The 7,999-nt window shown below is 37.1% G+C and overlaps 1 non-coding gene across 1 annotated transcript; it reads right to left on the bottom strand.

Moving 5' to 3' along the window:
* Window positions 1-6,503: 6,503 nt before the first annotated feature.
* LOC123836204 (small nucleolar RNA U13) lies at window positions 6,504-6,611 on the bottom strand. The gene has a single exon (XR_006788900.1). It is a non-coding gene; the product is annotated as a small nucleolar RNA U13 (small nucleolar RNA).
* Window positions 6,612-7,999: the final 1,388 nt, after the last annotated feature.

Raw genomic sequence — 7,999 nt, 5'->3', positions numbered from 1 at the left:
TCAATTTAAGGCAGTACAGTACAATTTTACTTTATTTTATTTTACTATGATTGAATTAGAATAGTTCTAACCTATTCAAATTTTTATAAAAAATGATATTGTAAAATATTGTCAAGAGGCATGTGCAAGATATATAGGATGCGGAAAACTTTCTTCAACCAACATCACACTTGCAGTAAGCTTATAAGATCAAAAAGAAGGGTGAAAATTAACTTCAGGTACTAGGCACAGAAGCAATGGAGTTGTCTTTTGGATAATCTTGTCATTGAGGAAAATCTAGCAGTACCACTGTCAGAAGGGAAAAAAAAATCGAAAAAATAAGAAACGCTGGTGTGTAAAAATTAATAGATCAATAACCTATTTTCCATCACCTAGAGAAATAAACTCACATTTGGATTTACTTCATAATAATAGAATAATATAAAAGAGGGGCACCTGGGTGGTTCAGTCGGTTGAGCGTGACTTCAGCTCAGTTCATGATCCCAGGGTCTTGGGACTGAGTCCCAAGTCAGGCTCCCTGCTTAGTGGGAGTCTGCTTCTCCCTCTACACTTCCCCCCTGCTTGTGATCTCTCTCTATCAAATAAATAATTAAAGTCTTTAAAAAAAAAGAACAATATAAAAGAACAATGACAACAAATAAAAATTATTATTGCTAGAAACAGATACAGTCCCAGGGTGAGTTCCTTAAATGGAATCAGAGAGCATTAAAAAGGGAAATGATTTACAGCTATGATACCATTTAACCTTATGTCCTGAGAATTTATGATGTATGTGTATATGCTGAAGGGATTAGAATGAGTATTAAAATTGTCTTAAGCCATTAAATATTTTTAAAAGGTAAGAAAAGAAAAATGAAATACTTCAAAATAATAAGTATGATCTATTTGATTTGATTGAAAGTCTTATACAAGGAATTTTCCTACAAGTCCTAATTCAATACTTCCACTCTTTTAACACACAAAATCATGTTATGAAATACACCTAATCCGATCTTCATTTAGGATGATATATGCATTCTTAGCCCCAAATAAATCACATTTGAAGATTTGCATAAGTTTGTGAGAACACAAAAACAAAAAATTTGTTCTTACTTTTATGTTTAAGGCCAAAGATATGAGATAATCAAAAGGCACAGGTGAAAGATACCCAAACAAAATAACTATCAACGGCTTGATTACTCAGAACAACTCTATAATTTAACTTAGGGAAGAAAAGACTTCTTAGGAAAGAAATAATAACCAGTTCAGTATATAATAGGATATTGAGTGGAATTTTCTCTGTCATCTCAGAATTTTAGCTAACGTGCAAAGCCCAAAATTAAATGCAAAATTCTAAAACAAAACAAAAAAATTAGAATGAGACCCTTAACACCAATTTTCTAAGAGGATGTAGAAATCACCAACTGGGGAATGGTGGAGATTGCTCAATTCTCTAAGAAATGTCCTGTTTGTGCTGAGAGGGTTTTCTTTCTTTGTACTATCCTCCCCCACCCCCAAGTCAAGTGATTAGAATTGGAAGGATGATTATAAGTGAACTGCTCATAAAGATGTGTGGTGCCATTCCAAGTAAAGATGTTAAATATGGTCAACTAAACATATATCTTTATCCTAATCCTTATAAAAACTCTACTTAAACAATAGTTTACAGAATTTTTTTAAAGGAATGATACCATGAGAACAAAGAAAACAGGAGAAAAAAACAATTGCAAAAGCAGACAAATTGAGAAAAATCAGAATTTGAAAATCAGAATGAATGTTAATGGATCTACCAGCCCTGAGAGAGCTGTATTCTAAACTGGCAGTGATGAAAGCCAATAAGCAACCCAATTTGCATTGCTGATCCCTGAAAACACTCCAGTAGTTGGAAGCACCAGATGCTTTGGAAGTAAAGGAAAAGATGGTTTTTAAAATAGCAGATTGGCTGAAAGTCTGTTTAAGAAGAAGTTAGAATCTTAGATCCCCTTACTTACTTCATATATTCAGGTTACTCTATCTTCTCCAACCTGGTAAATAATGGGAGGTTTTGGTCTCTGGAGAGGATAAAATAGATGGTAAAATGCAGCATTCATGAAACAATTACAGGATGCTATTTTTAAAGTATATTTAGAAACCAAAAAGAGCCCTTGAGAATTAAAAATAAGGAAGAGAAACAATAAACTCAATAGGTGAGTTGGAAGTGAGTTGAGAACTCCCTGAAAGCAAAATCTCTCAAGAAAGGAAAGAAAGAAGGAGGGAAGGAAGGAAGGAAGGAAGGAAGGAAGGAAGGAAGGAAGGGGAGAGAGAAAATAAAATGTAGAGATTGCCTTAGTCTGTTTGGACTGCTATAACAAATACCATAGACTGGAAGGCTTATAAGCAACAGAAATTTATTTCCCACAATTCTAGAGGCTGGGAAGTCCAAGATCAGGGCACTGGCAGGTTCGCTGTATACTGAGGACTAGCATCCTGTTTCACAGAACAACCTATTCTCACTGTAACTTCACAAGGGGAAACAGGGTGCTCTTGTCTCTTCAACAGCTTAAAAGGGCACCATTTCCATCCATGAAGGTTCTACCATCATGACCTAATCATCTCCTAAAGGCTCCACCTCCAAATACCATCACATTGGGGATTAGGTTATAACATGAATTTTGGAGCAGACACAAATATTCAATCTGTAACAGACTGTCAGTCTAGGAGATTCGATATTCAAATAACGAGAATTCAGAAGAATGGAAGAAAATGGAAGGGAGGAAATCATCAGAAATACTTCAAATATTTTACATACAGAAGAATAAAAATTTGCAAACTATAATATCTGAGTGCCAAGACAATGGGCTCAAAATAGATCCACACCAAGAGAAGACACATTATTTTCCAATTCAAAAAGAAGAAGAAGAAGAAGAAGAAGAAGAAGAAGAAGAAGAAGAAGGAGAAATGAAGGAAGGAAGGAAGGAAGGAAAGAAAAAAGAAAAGGAGGGAGGGAGGGAGGAAAGGAAAGGAAAGGGAAGGGAAGGGAAGGGAAGGGAAGGGAAGGGAAGGGAAGGAAGGAAGGAAGGAAGGAAGGAAGGAAGGAAGGAAGAAAGAAAGAAAGAAAGAAAGAAAGAAAGAAAGAAAGAAAGAAAGAAAGAAAAGAAAAATCAGAAAGGGTCTAAACTTTGGGAGAGATAAGGATAGGGTATAGAGATTACTTTAAAAAAAATGAATGGCTTTAGTAGCCTGTCATCAACACTGTTGAAGGCTGGAAGAAAATAGAGCAATTACTTCAAAATTCTGAGCAAAAATTATTTTCAGTTCCACTCCCAAACAAAATAAATTCAAGACAAGGGTAGAGATGTTTTTAGATAGACAAAATCCTCAAAATTTGCCTCCTGAACACACTTTCTCAGTAATGGACACTGGAAACAGATCTGGCAACAAGCCAGAGGAGACAAGAATCCTCAGGAAGATAATGAAAGGAGATCCCAGGAGAAATGGTTTGCAGGGACCTAGAAACGACCAGTCCAGATTAAAGGAGATCCGGATTAAAATCCAGATTTAGCGTTTTCTCCAAAAATACTAAAAATAGAACAACTGTTGTATCTAAAAGTATTGGTAGAGGATTTATATTATTTGGCAAAAACTTGAGGTGGAAGTAAAATCTGTACATGGAAAATCAAAAAATAAGCAGAAAAGACAATTTTAATTCCAGAAATGATGAAGTGTTACACAAGAAAATAATCATAGTATGCTACGTGAATATTTACATGGTCGTAACAATGTAAATTCTTAATAGTGATTAAGACAAAATTATAACATAACCCTCTTGGGATGATGGGAGGGAGGGAAGTTTACATATGGTAGGCAAAGATGTAGGTAAAGTGTAGTTAAGTTTTCCACTGGGGGAAATCAACAGATATAGAAAGATCAAGAAGTAGCAGTATAAGCATGTCATTTAGAGGAATGACTACCAAAAGACATAGCTAAATGAATTAAAATTGGTTGCCTCTGTAAAGGAGGAAACAGTAGAGGGTATTGACGGCAAGAGGCTGCTGTGTTTTTGCAAAGGGCTTGGTAAAACATTTACTCCATTTATGTATACTATAGGAAGAAAATAAACTTAAAAGTAAAAAGAAAACCACTACTTGTGTGAAGGGAAAGTGCAATTTGTTCCCTGTATAGACATCTACCCAGGCTGAGGAATTGCTAGTCTGTACTTTTGCCTGAGTTGGGAAAATAACCACAGCTTTAGTGCCTTAAAACTAACTGACAGTTTTAATTCACAATTTTATAGTTCTGTAGATTAGAAGTCTGACACAGTTCTCGCTGGACTAGAGTCAAGGTGTCAGTAGAGTTGCCTCTGACGTCTCTAGGAAAGAATCCATTTCTTTGCCTTTTCCAGCTTCTAGAGGTCACTCACATTCCCTGGCACATAAGCTTCTTCTTCCATCTTCATAGCTAATAACATCAAGTCCTCGTATCATACCACCCTGACCCAACGTTCTGCTTCCCTCTTCCATTCTTAAGGACCTCTGTGATTACACTGGATCCCCACCATCCTTCCCCCCGATAATTCAAGATAATCTCTCATTTAAAGTCAGTTGGGATCAGCAACCTTAATTCTATCTGCAACCTTAATTTCCCTTTGTCATGTAATATGACATATTCATAGAACCCAGGGATGTGAATGTGGAAATCCTTGGAGGACCATCTATTCTTATCATCATTTAACACACCTAGGGACAGAATGGACAATTCAGAAGGTAAACGGACTTCAGCTGTCTTGCTAGTACTGCAGCTGAGAGAGATTCCCACTGATGAACAGTAAGGTAACCAACCACGAAGGTAGACCAATGGTTGTGGGCTTTCAAGGGGAAAAGCGAGACAACTCTAGACCATGCCCAAAAGAAAATTTTGTAGTGGAGAAGCTCAAAAGAATCCATATATTTGCCTAACCATCAAGAGTTAGACTGAATATTCTCTATAAAGCATAGATAGCCAATCAATGACAGTCAGAAAAGTGACAAAAACAAAACCAAAACAAAATGATAAGAAGAGGATTGTGTCATCACACAGACAAATGCAGAGAGATTTGCCACTTTTCTCTGATCTGTATCCCAAGCCCAGAGGATTCAGAACTTTTACAAGATTTTAGGAGTAGGAATCCTGTAAGAAGAACATAAAACCACCAAGTTACTCAAATTTATCTCTGGAGAAGAACAGCTTTGAATTCATACAATATTGATGCTGTAGACCTGATTGGAATTTTAATAAACAAAAGTGCCTGGAAAATTTACAGACTCTGACAAAGATGCAATAAGAGATGGAAAAAGTAATTTATAGCATAGTAACTATTGAGGACAGTTGGTGAAAAAAAAATTTAAGTTTCTTATATTTTTACCTCTATGAGTCTATATTCTTCAACAACGTGTTACAAGTATATGAAAATCTGGAAAGCCAATTCAATTTGTATGTCACTTAGACTACATTAGCTCTGGGTAGTACAACAGAGAGGAACACGATGCCCCTCAAGTGAGATGAAGGACCGTGTTCCTTCCTCAGGCTCTTATTTCCAGCAACAGTTCTCTTTAAAACTATATTCTCACTGTAAAATGAAAAAAAATTGGGCTCAAGTTTAAAGTGGTAAAATCATTTTTCATTTTCTAAGCAGTGATAGAATGACTAGTGCTGTTATAAATACAAGCAAGAGTTCATGCCTTCATGATATTAAAGTATATAAATGGAATCAACATTTTTCATTTCAAAGGTAAAAAAAGGTAGGAAAGAATCAGAGAAGTGATTTGCTTTTGTAATACAAACTATTTGCTCTGCTGTCATATTCAGTCTCTTTACTCTTACTCATCCACCTCTTCAACCTCCTACAGCCTTCAGGGATGGAGCAACATCTCAAAGAGTGGTGGAGGGTATATAACATTTAGTGAGCTGTTTCAACTTTAACAGTGGAGATTTACATGTTTTCCCCCTGAAAGACTATAGAATAATTTTTAACATTCAGAGCCTAAGATAGAAAAAACAATTATCAAGCCATTATGCAATCATAAAACAGTATACTCTATCGATTTTCTCTTTCTATGTTATACTCTCCATTCTCTTTCTCTTTTTCAATTTTTGCTCTGTGTAGGAGATACCTCTATTACTCATCCTTGTTTGTTTCTCTTCTCCTAGGCACGTTGGAGAGCCAATGGACTGGAAGTGAAGTGATACATGTCATGTCTGTGTGGAGATATTTAAATAGACAGTGCAAGACCCACCACACTCTCTTTCCCTGAAATTGTGAAAATGCATGTTGAGGAGTTGCCAAAAGCTCAAAGCACCCTGGATTGTCAAACAATGACATTCAAGGCAGATACCCAAGAGAGTCCCTTGAACCCTAAACTGGATTAAACAGTTTTATATACAGCACCTTTAGAATAAATTTTTGTCTGGTCACGGAGAGTTTAATTTTTTGTTGTTGTTACTGTAGTATAACCTCGCCCATCCTGACTGATACACTCACTATGCATAACCTATTTCTCCATTTTGATTTTCATTTTAGGCATTTTGGCGGTAACAAGGTTTGAGGGAGGCACATGCCACACAATGGCATGAACACCCAATCACCCAATCATCACGTTTACGAACTACAAAAGGATCTATCCATAGGCCTTTCTCCACATTACTAAACGTGCTTGATCAATCCTCAGATTTAAGTTTGTCAAACATACATATATGAAGAGGTATAGGCATAAATGCGATGAAGAAGCAGTTTCTTTGGAATATAAAGCTAGCAGGAATCTTGTTGATTCAGTTTGGACCACAAGTCCTCACTAGGTGATATAGTAAGTATTTTGCTACTGTTTCTTGAGAAAGATGTCTTCCTATGACTGACAATTCAAGGTACGTTTATGGAAAAAGCACACCCACTGGAACCAGAGAAACTCAGTTTTTTATTCAATTCCACTACCACAAGTTCTTCGATTCTGAATAACGCTAAATTCTTGCAGCCTTGGCAAACATCTGCAAAATGGGGGACTGATATATCTAATTTGTGGGGTTTGGGAGTGATTAAAGATAATGCAGGCCAGAATATTTAGCACAGAGTTAATAGTCAAGAGGATAAATATTACTGTCATTATCTGTTTTCTTCTAAGATTTTGGAAATCCACCAGGTGCTAGGGGCCTCAGGGAAGAAAACAAGGTTCCTAATGATATCCCCTTGTTTAGTTTTGATGTCTCCTTCTGCTCAATCTCCTATGTTGATTTCCCAAATCTTTGCAGGGATTAGTTCCAAATATATCTACTTAGGTAACTGAAGAGAAACACAAGCCAGTACAGCAGTCCCCCCCTTAACCGTGGGTGATACAGTCCAAGGCCCCTGGTGGGTGCCCGGATAGTGTTGAACCCTATATATACTATGCTTTCTCCTATCTATACACACCTATGATAAAGTTTATTTTATAAATTAGGCACAGTAAGAGAGTAACAACAATAAGTAATAATAAAATAGAACAATCATAACAGACTGTAATAAAAGTTATGTGAATGTGGTCTCGCTCTCTTAAAATACCTTATTATGCCGTACTCACCCCTCTTCCCGTGATGAAACGAGATCACAGAATGCCTCCGCGAGACTAAGCGAGGTAATGACGTAGCATTCTGACGTAAAGTTAGGCTTCTTTTGACCTTCTGCCGATTCGTCGGGCGGATCTTCCATCTGCTTCCGCACCGCGGTTGATGGCTGGGAACTGAAACTGCAGATCCGGTGAGTTACGGTATTCTTCTCCGGCTAATAATAGTTTTTCTTTTTTTTTTTTTTAAGATTTTATTTATTTATTTCAGAGAGAGAAAGAGAGAGAGGTCACGAGCGGGGGCGCGGTAGGGGGAGGATAAAGGGAGAAGCAGACTCCCCACGGAGCAGGGACCCACGATGCAGAACTCGATCCCAGGACCCTGGAATCATGACCTGAGCTGAACGCAGAGACACTCAACCGACCGAGCCACCCAGGCGCCCTATTAATAGTCTTTGGGCAAACAGAATTCC

Source organism: Mirounga angustirostris, unplaced genomic scaffold, assembly GCF_029215605.1.
Source record: "Mirounga angustirostris isolate CCGP_5_RB_7025 unplaced genomic scaffold, mMirAng1.0.hap1 SCAF_12, whole genome shotgun sequence".
In the NCBI taxonomy this organism is placed as follows: Eukaryota; Metazoa; Chordata; class Mammalia; order Carnivora; family Phocidae; genus Mirounga; species Mirounga angustirostris.
This window is presented reverse-complemented; position numbering and strand designations above follow the sequence as displayed.